Source organism: Mauremys reevesii, linkage group 5 (genome assembly GCF_016161935.1).
Source record: "Mauremys reevesii isolate NIE-2019 linkage group 5, ASM1616193v1, whole genome shotgun sequence".
Taxonomy (NCBI): Eukaryota; Metazoa; Chordata; order Testudines; family Geoemydidae; genus Mauremys; species Mauremys reevesii.
Window position 1 is genome coordinate 82,575,610 of NC_052627.1, and position 12,802 is coordinate 82,588,411.

Here is a 12,802-nt window from a genome sequence, read left to right on the forward strand (position 1 = left end):
TCTCTTTGAGTTTAAAAATTCAAAGTGTACAGAATCAAAATGCAAATAAACACATACAATGTCATACAAACTTCAAACATAACTTAACGTGGTTAAACTTTTACAATTCCTATTGAAAAAATAATTCAACATGCATGTCCTTTTGTGTAAACAAACAGATAGCTCAGTGTCTATTGTGGCTACACATATACAAATCTGTGGTTTTCACTGGTCTGTGTATGTAAAGCTGGGTTTTCCTTATTGTCCCCAGCATGGAGTGGTAGATATAAGGATGGAGTCTGTGATGCCATGTGATATGCTGAGGGGTATAAGGAGCAGCAATCATGGAGTTCTCCAAGGAGTACAAAGGCCAATGAATCTAGGATTTTTGGACCTGTACTTCAATCAGGGTCTGCAACATTTGGATTTGATGCCTCAGAAAACATTCTGGTGCATTTCCCACTCCTTGTCCTGCTGGGATTACCAGACCTTTTGCCTGACCTTTCTGGGTTTTTTTCCAAGCTGTCAGTCATCATGACCCTCCAAGCCCATTGCTCACAGTCCAATGTAGCACTGACTCATAGGATCTTGGAAAACATGTCCTCCCTAGTCCTCTTCCTCCTCCTTAGCAGAGTCAGGCATTCCATGGTGTGGAGGTAGCACCTCTTAAAGCCACCATGCCAGAAGCTGATGACAAAAACAGACACATGTACCGTTAGATTTACAGTCAGAAAGGAAAAGGAAAGATACATTTCAAAATTTCTTTCCCTTATTCCTATAAATGCTTTTAATAAGAAATGCTTATTAACACTTCAGCTTTGGAATGCCTCAGCACAGAACCCCTCTTCAACTCCAGCCGTTGTGAGTATGGCCTGGCATATGGGGATAGGGGCAGTCAATTTTCAGTTGCATGAAGATATAAAATTCTGGCCCCATTCCAGAGGTATGATTATAGGGTATTGACAGTGAATATTGGCACTATTTTTCACAGGCAGTAGTGATTTTGGCTAACATCTCACTGATTGAGAGGCACAGAGAACCCAGCTTCTAAGGGAGTCACCGGGCCAGTATGTAGCTAGGCTGTTTGCTATGATCTCTTCAAATGCTCTACAGATTTGGTACCATTTTTTTTAATTAACATAGTTTTCATATAAATTTAAACTAAAGCCTCTCTTGTTTCAGCCTCCCAGTCTCACACCACTTATTTACTGTTTCAGTTTACATTACTCATGGAAAATATAGATGCCCTAATGAGAAGTATGGAGAGATTTAACAAGGGTGCATGTCCATGTAAAAATAAAATCAAAACAAAATGAAATGGCATCAAGGGAACTCTACCACTGCTAATATGAATGATGTGGTGAGCAAATGCCTAACAAACAGCTGAAGTTATATAAATGCATTGTGCCTGCTGCTAGGTGAAGTGAGAACATTTTAACATAAAACCTTCTAAAACAGTACTGTTATCCTCCACTGTTGTAAATCAAAGGAACTCTGTTGAACTCAGTGGACCTACACTGATTTACAGCAGCTGAGGATCCAGTCTTGCTGTTTTCCAAATCGTTAATGGAATATGAAGTCTGTGTGGACTAGAGCTCTGTGAAATTCAATAGTTCCACTTACTAGGAACTCATGTGAATGCTCTTACTGATTATGGGTTGAGAGTTTTCACAGTCCCTAATTTATTCTGAAGTTTGGCTCTGGACAAACCCAGCAACTCAAAGTAAAATTGAGCCTAAATTGCTGAGTTCCTTCTGGTTTCACAGTGAAATCATACAGAACTGAACATTTCATAAAGAGGAAACACAAAACAATAAATTAATTCAGACCCAAATTTGCCCAAAAGCAAATTTTTTGATTAACCTTATGTCAGATTTCATTTTGCAACTAGAAACAAGGTGAACAAATCCCAGCTGGTTCCCAGTGAACAAAGGGTTAACTCCAGCTCAGCTATTTGCACAGGTGTTGAGTGGAAGGTTCTAAGAGTGATTCTCCCCTGGGAGGATGGAGAGGGAATTTGGGTGGTCATGGTTAGGATTTATTTGAACCCCCCAGCTGGAGTGCTTTTTCCCTCTTAATTTATTTTTCCTTGCTTATATTCTTTGATCATAAATGATATCCCTTCTGAAAAGAAGCTTTTGACTGTAAGTTTTCAACTATTTAGCTAGAATTCTCTCTATCCAGTTAGTCTTGAGGTTCTATGTTAATAGGTATTTCTCTCAAGGGCTTGGAACACTACCTCCCTCATCAGTACTCTGAGAATCAGATAGCTTGGGGCAGAAGAAAGAAGGTTAAAAAATCAATCCTGTGTTTTCCATACTGTGAAGCTGAGCTCACTGAATGCTTTGTGTATATGTTGGTGTACATAATACATTTCTTAATCTTCTCAATTTAGAGTTTTTTTCCCTATTCTTCTAGGAGACTTTTCTAGGACCTGAGCTTATCCTAAGACTGATTAGGGCAGATAGTATGGTCATCAAGCAGCAAAATTCTATTTGTGATTATTATTGCTACTATGATGATTGCCCCTCCTTGTGATAAACACAAAATTTTTGACTATGATCATAATTTTGCTTATTACACTCCAGTAGGGACAACTACTATCTATATTTTAATGACCAGAACTGGTAACTATGAGGTTCTCTGGAGACTGGGATGGCAAGAGTTCCTCCCACTGGCAGTGTAAGTAAAATTAATCCAAGATGGTTATGAAAAATAATACTGCAAAGGAGGAATGCATTAGGGTGTATGCTTCAAGACACTATGCAAGTCTAGCGTGTTCTCATTCTACTGAAATTAATAATTTTCTAGACTTGCAAGCAAAACTTTCAGCTAAAGAAAATACAAATTTCTCTCATCCAACAAAGCTATAATTGTTTACATTATATTAAGGAGCCTGAATTTGCTATTTTGTCTGAGAGAGGGCAGAAGGAAGGTCTGGTTTGCTTTTTCATCCTTTAAAGCAGTGGTCCCCAAACGGTGGGGCGTGTGCCCATATTGGGGTGTGGAGGAACATTCAGGTGAGCATATGGTGGGGCCCAGGCCAGCCCCAACAGGGGGCAGGGAGGCAGCGCCATGCCCCCAGCTCCACTCTGTCCCCTGCTGCACCCCCAACCCAGCTCTTCCGCTAGCCCCAACTCCTCCCTGCATGCCAAGTTTCACCCCCAGCTCCACCTTTAGCTCAAGCTCTGCTGCTCAGGAAGCCTTGGTTGTTCAGTAATGGGGCGGGGGAGTTGCAGATTCCATTAATGGTAAAGGGGGTGTATTGGAAAAGTTTGTGCACCACTGCCTTAAAAGGCTCTTTTGTTTCTGCTAGTATTTTCACAACTGTCATATTTGTCAGTAAAAATACAGTACCAAAAAGTTCAACCATTTTTCAAAAGTAATACCATTTCTATTAGACCAATCATTGATAATAAGTGTGCTGAGAATAACAGATAGACACAGCATTAAACTAGTTTGGAGAGATATTAGGGAGATGTCAAAAAGAATACAGGAGAGATAAGGCATCCAGAGCAATATAGTAATAAATCACTGAGAAGAAATAAAAGCAGGGAGAAAAAATCAGTCTTACAAAATTCATGTTAACGGGAGAAAATAAGAGGAAGAGATTGAAAACCTTTAGCAATTCAGTAAATCCTATCAAATTGTTACGGGTGAAATTCATTCATCAGTATAAGAGGCCCACAAAACAGTGGAACAATCTTCATTCCTCTACACAGGGCATGTGGATATGGAGTGGGCGGGTAAAGAGGATCCACACACAGTTAATACTGTTGAACTGCGTTCTAACTGGTCACTCTGAAGAAGGAATTTGTGGGAAATGCAAGTCTGTGGCCAGCAGGAGTGCATGGAAGCATTCCCTCAATTTCAGCTCCCAGGTGTTGAAAGAGACTCCATGAAGGGGCTGACAGCCCCTCCTGCAAATCGTGGGGTAGACTCTGCACAGAGCCTCTTTATTCAGGCTTTACATGTGAATTGTATATGATGCCTCCCTATGTCTAAAATCAAATTTCATATTTTTCAGTAGGGAGAAATAAGATTCTCCCCTCTGCCCCCCAATGCTGAAAGATAATGGAACAGCAATGAGGAGGCTTGAAGGAAGTAACACACAGGCAATAGCCTCAGGAGGGCTGTGCATGTGTCAGCAAGAGCATATGCCATGAGTGAAATTATATTTTCTGCTACTCCAAAGTCCTAGAATTTCTGCATTGCTTGCAGGCATTTCTTGCACTTGAGGACTCCTATGCCTGAAGTTGTTTACATTGCCCTTTCCCTGGGGGGGTTGAGAAGGCAGAATTGAGACTATTAATAAACCATTATAAAATATGTACCATTGTTAGTCTTTTCCACAAATCATTCCCTGATAGGACATAAGAAGGCATCCATGCTTTAAAAAACAAAAACATAGAAATCCTTCAACACCTTTTAAAAATTAAATTTAAAAGGAATCCAAATTGACAGGAAGTTTTTCTGTCACTTTGATTAATATCATTTGTGCTTGCATGTACTACCACATCATTTTTGGAGGTCAGAGTGTCTGAGGGTGATAGTATTACATACAGAAATCATCTGCTTTAAGGTGTGCTGATGTTTAGAAAATTTTTTGTAATTATTTGTTCCCCAATGACCTCTGCAGTTAGCTTTTTGAGGACATCACACTAAGCATTAGAAAGTCCAGGCTGATGGAACCAAAAGAAATTTGGAAGTAATTAACATCCTCACTTCATGTAATTATTACTACATTGCTAGCACAATAACAAAACCTTAGGTTATTCTAGGCATTCCCTACAGAAACAGATACTATGGAAACTTCAAACTTATAACCCCAAAGTATTATTTTTGTCAGCAGTATTACTTCAAGATAAGGGTCCAGTTAAGAGGGCAGTGTTCTATATTGTATCATTTGGGATTTTTTCACAAATAACACAGTATTATTTGAAGAAATCTGATATTTTAAACAGGATTTATTAATATTTTCACTGTTTGAGATCTTATATAAAATAAGGTACAACGGGTTACATATTGAACATCAGAGTATGTACGGCCGGATTTTGCCACATTTGCTCACATTGAGTAGCAAAGTATTACTCAAACAGTCACAGGGGCGGCTCTACAAATCACGCTGCCCCAAGCAGCGCAGAGCGCTGCGCCGCCCTTCCCCAGTCCCGCGGCGGGTCCCCTCTTCCCGCGGCTCCGGCATCCTGGGGAGGGCGGCATTTGGCTCCGGTGGAGCTCCCGCCGGCATGCCTGCGGCAGGTCCACCGGAGCCCGGGACGAGCGGACCTGCCGCAGTCATGCCTGCGGGAGCTCAACCGGAGCCGCGGGAAGACGGGACCCGCCGCAGGCATGACTGCGGCAGGTCCGCTCGTCCCGGGCTCCGGTGGACCTGCCGCAGGCATGCCGGCGGGAGCTCCACCGGGGCCAAATGCCGCCCTCCCCAGGATGCCGCCCCAAGCGGGCGCTTGGCCCGCTGGTGCCTAGAGCCGCCCCTGAACAGTCAGACCGAAATCAAGAGTATTGTACTACTCAATATGAGTAAGGTCATGTAGGAGATTGGTGTCTTCTGTCACAAGGTGATAAAACAAGTAGGGGCAAAAAACTGATTTCAAGACTGAGCTTGATAAGTTTATGGAGGGGATGGTATGATGAGATGGCCTCATGCCATTGTAGGCACATCTGTGACTATTAGTAGCAAATATCCCCAATGGCCAGAGATGGGAGGGCTCTGAGTTACTACACTAGATGTGGAGGGCTCTGAGTTACTACAGAGAATTATTTCCTAGATGTCTGGCTGGTAGGTCTTGCTGACGTGTTCAGGGTCTAAATGATCACCATGTTTGGGATCCAGAAGGAATTTTCCCCAGAGTCAGATTGGCAGAGACCCTGGGGTTTTTTTCACCTTCCTCTGCAACCTGGGGTATGGGTCACTTGCTGGTTTAAACTAGAGTAAATGGTGGATTCTCTGTAACTTGAAAACTTTAAATCATTATTTGAGAACTTCAATAACTTAGCCAGAGTTTGTGGGTCTATTACCACAGAGAGTGAGTGAGGCTTTGTGGCCTGCAATGTGCAGGAGGGCAGACTAGAGGATTATGATGGTCCCTTCAGGCAGGGCCGCCCAGAGGATTCCGGGGGCCCGGGGTCTTCGGCGGCGGGGGGCCCTTCCATTCCGGGACCGCTGCCGAAGTGCCCCGAAGACCCACGGCGGGGGCCCCCCTCCCCTGCCACCGAATTACCACCGAAGCGGGACCCGCCGCCAAAGTGCAGCCCGGTCTTCGGCGGTAATTCGGCGGGGGGGGCCCCACCGCGGGTCTTCGGGGCCCTTCGGCGGCGGGTCCCGGAAGGAAAGGGCCCCCCGCCGCCGAATTACCGCCGAAGACCGAGCTGAACTCGGCGGCGGGTCCTGCTCTGTCTTCGGCGGTAATTCGCGGGGGGGGGGGGGGGGGTCCGTCCGCCCAGGAAGGACAGAAGAAGCTCCTGCACCCGGCCCCGCAAGAGTTTTCCGGGCCCCCCGGAGCAAGTGAGGGACCCCGCTCCAGGGGCCCCGAAAAACTCTGGTGGGGGCCCCTGTGGGGCTCGGGGCCTGGGGCAAATTGCCCCTCTTGCCCCCCCCCCCCGGGCGGCCCTGCCTTCAGGCCTTAAAGTCTATGTGTTTGAGTCTAAAAAAACAAAAAAATTCGATCATCTCAGTAAAAGACTCTGTTACTGCTCCTCCATGGAGTCTGACTATTCGAGAACATGAGTGAACAAGGAAATAAGCAAACTGATATCCCCAAACCCAGAAACACAGGTCTTACTGAACGACCATTTAGGGATGCCAGTAGCAAGACTAAATGGAATTTACTCTTATAAATCCAGCAAGAAAGTATTAAAGCCTGACCATGCCAGGTGCTGAGCTCCTCCTGTTAGTTGCTGTGCACCTTTAGTGGTTATTGAAATCAGTGGCAAATGAGGGTGCTCATCACAGGAAGCACGATGAGCTACTGGCAGAATCAGACCTATTTTTGTATAATGTATATAGTTTCCATCTGAATGTGAACAAACTAAATAATTAGCATTTCATTTAAAAATGTTTTCAGTACTTTAAAATTAATTCTAGAATATTTTGGTGGTATAAAAAAATTAACAAACTAGCCAGCACTGGATCCAATATTCATGAATAATACAGGATTACCCATGAAATTTCCAGTACTTTAAGACAACAGAGGAGCAGGAAATACTATGAGAATACACTTCCCTGTTTTATTCCTCAGCTTCCTTTACTATTCTGGTCATAACCCAGACATGTACACCAAACACAACCCTTCGACACCAGTGAAAAAGAATTAGAATATTACCCACGTTCTTTTAAACCTCATAAATGATTTGGTCAAGATTTTGAGTTTGGGGAGCAGGACTGCTATTTTTTCTAATTAAAATTAGTTCAATATTGGGAAAATATCTAGATTTTACAGGTTTGGGCTTGAAAGCAGGACTATTTTTAAGGGAAATTGATATTCACTGATAACTGCAGGTCCCCTTGTGAAATATATGGAACTTATTCCTTACATTGGACCTAGAAATACCAGAAGAACAATATTTTTCATGTTCTTTCATGATTACCTTTTCTAGTCCTGGCCTGCTTACACTCATGGTCATGTTGTAAATGAAGAACACGTGCCCTCATGGAATTTCGCAATTTCTTCCTATAAATCTTATAGCTAATCCTGGTAATTAGTACCCAAACTTAAAGTATGTTTTGATCTTGAGTTTGGTTTCACTCATTTACTTGGTGTTGGTCATGCTTTGAGCAGGGGATTGGACTAGATGACCTCCTGAGGTCTCTTCCAACCTTAATAGTCTATGATTCTATGATTATGAAAATGGATACCATTTGAAAAAAAATCAGATCTGGATTTGGATTTGGATTTTGAGAGTGTTCCAATCTGGGTTTTGGTTGAGTCCATTCTTAATCAGTACCAGTCAGACATTTAATCTTCATAATTTAGGCAAGTTCAAAGTAAAATTTCATTTTAGAAAGTGATGCAATAGTTACAAAAATATGATGTTCAATCAACCTACATATTATTTCCCCAAATCTCCTTGTTCACGTTATGATTAGAAGAGACAATGGCAGAGGAGCCAGTTGAAAGTTAGGGAGATAACAGGTAGTTTTCCAAATCTTTTTAAAGTTAGAGATTTCATTTATTTTGGATGGTTATTTTGTCATCAGTTCATTTATCTATAAGGATTACAGAGTGAATAAAACATAGTAAAAAAAAAAGAAGAAGAAGAAGAAGAAGAAGATGGCCCAAACCATAAGGCTGCTTTTATCATTTGAAATTAAGTTCACCTGAACTTTCTTCTTTTCAAATTAAAATAATGAAAGCTATTTAGTTTCCATATTTTCTATTCCTCTGTCAATGATAGATGCTCCTGCTGGATGCATTGCTGGGTCCTTGACCTTGTTTTAATTGGTAAAGTACAAGATCATCTATCCTGCTAACTTGCCACTGGCATTGCATGTTATTTTTGAACTTTAGCAATTTCCAGTCATCTTATTTCATTATTAACACCAATGCATGTCATCCAACAGAACCCTCTAGTCTTTACAAGCGTGTTTATATTTTTTAGACCTAGTTAAGGAACAAGAACTTGTTGTGCACTGAGCAGGACTTGAAATGTAAACATTTGATACCTTTCTATAGTTATTAAAATGTGTTTTCTATTACCTCCTCTCTTTTAGCCCATGCTCTGAGATTCATATACTGTAATCAGAAAGTCCTTTGTAAGCAGTTTTGACTTCAGATTATAATAGCACAAAGGAAACCGAAGAGCTGTCTGAACTGTGCATGAGGCTAATTCCCACAGAGGTGAGCAAGAGTTTATAAGTACATTATGAAGGATATTGCATTCACATTACAAGCACAGAATGAGTAGTGGCAGTGCAAATTCACCCAAGTTCTCCCCATTTAGTGTGGCTCAACCTTGGCCTTGTTGGACCCTCTAATATTGACAGCACAATTCAGTTTCTCTTCTGACTTTGTAACTGGCAGCATCTGAAGCCACAAGAGTGCCAGTGAGTGGTGGTGGTGTTTTTTGTGACGTGAGTACCCTTTTACTAGCTGACAATCACTTTATATCTTTCTTCACATATGATTTTTTTTCTCAAATGCCTATCATCATAGGCATGGAAACAGTAGCAATTGGCCTCAGTAGATTGACATTTACCATGTAACAGTAATATAGCTATTTTAATCCTGTTCAGTGTCATGTGACTGGGGTCAGAATTACAGATCTGTCTCTTAGCAGCCCTCCTGTGCAACATTCCCTTGTTGCATGTATATTGGTAATATTTAGGTCACTGGCAACTTCTCAAAAGCAACCAACTTCTTAGATAATATTGATTTAATGGTTGCTTCCAACCTAGAGCACATTTGATCTAATGAGGGAAAGGTGAAGACTTTTTAATCTCATTACCTGAAAGCCATTCACTTCCCTACCACATGCTGTTTTTTTTTTTAATTACAGAGTTAATCATACCAAACAATGACTTTACAGGCTGACCACTATTTGGTGCTTTATAATTAAAATCACTGATAAGCTAAATTAGGCAGCCCTTTTTTATTTCAGTTTAGCATTAAAAATATAATTAAAAGTTGTACTGCACCATTACTATGTTTCATTCCTATTGCTAACCAAAGACTGGGAGTGGAAGCTGAAAGTTAATTTTAAAAATGCTTTTTTTTTCTTTTCTCCGATCTGGGATTTGGAGACAGAGAAGATCTTGGACACAATGCTTCAGTACTTGTTAGAATTTGTTTTTGAAGAACATCTTCCCCAGAGGTTTCTACAATATGGCGTTCTTAGAAAGTGCCTAGTGCAAAACCCAGTGAAGTCAATGTGAGTCTTTCCACTGTCTTCACAGTCCTTTTCAGAGCATTGTCTTCTTTCTTTCTTTCTTTCTTTCTTTCTTTCTTTCTAGTCAGTCCTGTTCTCAGGACTAGTCAATTCTTGGGGGTGAGGAAAAACACTCCATTCCCTCACATTACAGAGGTGTTTCACTTATTTATTCATCTTCTCCCTATTCTATCCTCTTTGTCTCTGTAGGTGGAATCTAGCCAGCTCTGACAACATACTGAAATGTGATGAAGGCAGGAGCAAGGAGCATGGAGCACAGACAGGCACCTGTGATTAAGTTAAATGCTATATTAATAGTAATGTGGAAGTAACACAGATGCAGTATTATTTGTATTGGGGTATTACATAGCCCTAGTCATGGACTGGTGCCCCATTATGCTAGCCACTGTACAATGACAAAACAAAAAGATGGTCCCTGCCTCAGAGACAGTTGGTACTCCTTCTAGATATAGCAAGACTGAAAGTATTAGGTTTAAGTGACTTCAAGGACCAAGCAGGCCCTGTGATGCCAGTCTCAAATTTGTAGAGCCCTATGTGGATACAAAATGTATATCCATGGATGAGGATACCTACCGGGAACCGCAGTGGCGAAAGCAGCTGCTCCCAGGATCCAGTGCCCCATACCGGCAGCTCCTCTGGAGTGGCTGTACTACCCTCAGTCCCACTCACTGCACTAGCACAACCAGGGACAGCCCACCCCAGTGGGCGGGGCTGGGGCAGCAACACTGGAGGAGCTACAGGCAAGGGACATTGGCTTCTGGGAACGGCAGCTCATCAGGCTGCTGCTTTCGCCACTGCAGTTCCCAAAAGAGTCCTGCAGCTCCATGGATACTGATTTATATCCACATCCACAGATATAAATTGTGCATCTGTGCAGGGCTCTACAAATTTTCTCTTTACTAATCCAAAAACTTGGTTATGACAAAATCTGCAAAAGAATCTCTACCTCCATTTTCACTAGTTTCATTATACATCCATGCTCCTGGGTAGCCATGTTTTTGTTCCTTCCTGTATAATGACGTTAGTTACAATTAAAGTCCCATTATCACAGAGATTTGACTTTACTGTTAGCATTTCCAGCTTAGCGGAACAAACTGGAAAGACATGTTAGATAACTTCTGACAAAGCAGTCTGAAGAATTCAGTCTTTGAACCAACAGAGAATCGTTTTGTAATTCGTTACCTCTTTATCAGACAGAAAATGGCTTTTTTGGCAAAACATATTTAAGTCACATTTTCTTCTCAGAATGAATTAAATCCCTTTAACTACTTGAATACTATGCTATTGGGGTATGCTGAGAATATGTATACAAAGGTACAATCCATTTTGAACATGGAATGTTAAAGATATTGACCAGGGCGTATCGTGTTCATAGAAAGTAAACTCTACATGATGCCTTCTCTCCAATCAACCTGACTTTTGAGTCACAAAAGTTATACCAGTAACCAGACTTCTCAAGTTCAGGGGAATTCAGATTTAGAGCTTTGGATCTGAGAAAAATGGGCAGTACACATTTATGTAGTTATATTTTGCACCTCTCTACGTTTAAAGTTACTCATCTCTCAAATGGGGTTAATTCCTTACCTGCCACAAAGGAATATTGTGAGGATTAATAGATACTGTTTTGTACCATGATTTGAGGATGCAATGTGTTAGATAATGCTTAGTAATATTAGTTAATATTGTTTTGCAGCGCTATATGGCTAAAGTTAGGAGCAGGTAAAAATGGATGGGGGACACTATGAATGTAGGACCAGATTCTGACTGGCCTCTGCATGGGGCCTCTTTTCCCTTTGTAGGCACCACACAAGGGACTATCACAGTTGCACTCCCAGAACTTAGGGGTAATGTGAAGACCACTTTCTCCATCTGCCCATGGGCTACATGTTACCCCAAAGGAGGGATAGGAGAGAGTGAAGGCTATGGCCCTACCCCTCCCTCCACATTAGTCCATGAAGGGACCCTCTGAGGCAAAACCCCTCACTTATTTCTCTTGAGGCAGTGCCAATACTTACTTATACTCAGGGCTAAATGGCACAAGTTAGACCATAAGATATATCCATTAAGAAGCAGAAGATCTATTTTCCCCTCAGTAGTATTATTTGCCTACATGCACTCTCTATATTCATTTGACAACAAGGATCAGGGACTGCATCTTTAGTGTGTAACATTTTAAAAAGTGTATTTGGAGAGTTGTTAGCATCTGTTGTTCTCCCTAATTTTTAACTCTGGATGGCGAACATTTTAAGACTACAGGCAACCCCAAGGCTATGTTTCCATTGGTAATTCTGCATATTTTTACTTATCAGTATGTAATAATGTTCAGATTTAAAGCAAATGGAACTTTGTTTTTTTTGCTATTTCAAATGTAAACCAATTATGCCAGTAAAAATGTTAGCTACGCAATTATAATTTATTTCAAAAAGTGTATCAGAGGAAGATACATTCATGAAATGCCCCATGAAATCCAAATGTACATGCACACAGAACATCTGAATTTTAAACCCTTGCCTATATTTGGATGTAACTCTGATTCCTATTATAAACTGTCAGTACTATAGTACATGTTTAACCTTGAACAACCATCAAGGGAATGCGTTTAACAAATGTAGGATCCCAGCACTATAACCAACATTGTAAAATATGGTTTATTATTTTATGAAACTATGGGCTTTCTAAAGGGAATTTTATTGGCCTGCTTTCTCAAAAGATGTCTTATATTTGAGTTTCTATTTTTCTCCCAATAAATGAATGTTAGTATAAGGCTTAAAAAGAAAGGAGTGGTAGTAATTTTCTTCTAAGTGAAATATATTGCCGCATTCATTGAAATCCAAGCATGTGTATTGTGCCTTCACTACACAGTCACAAAAAAGTATTTGTGGGTACTTTGTCAAACCACAACCTCAGTGGTACATGGTAA

General features: G+C 41.2%; 1 long non-coding RNA gene across 1 annotated transcript; it reads left to right on the plus strand.

Annotated features, from left to right (window-relative positions):
- The first annotated feature begins 2,076 nt into the window (after nucleotides 1-2,076).
- LOC120406697 lies at nucleotides 2,077-12,557 on the plus strand. The gene is made up of 5 exons (XR_005599492.1): nucleotides 2,077-2,123; nucleotides 8,708-8,834; nucleotides 8,938-9,067; nucleotides 9,741-9,864; nucleotides 10,072-12,557. It is a non-coding gene; the product is annotated as an uncharacterized LOC120406697 (long non-coding RNA).
- The last annotated feature ends 245 nt before the right edge of the window (nucleotides 12,558-12,802 follow it).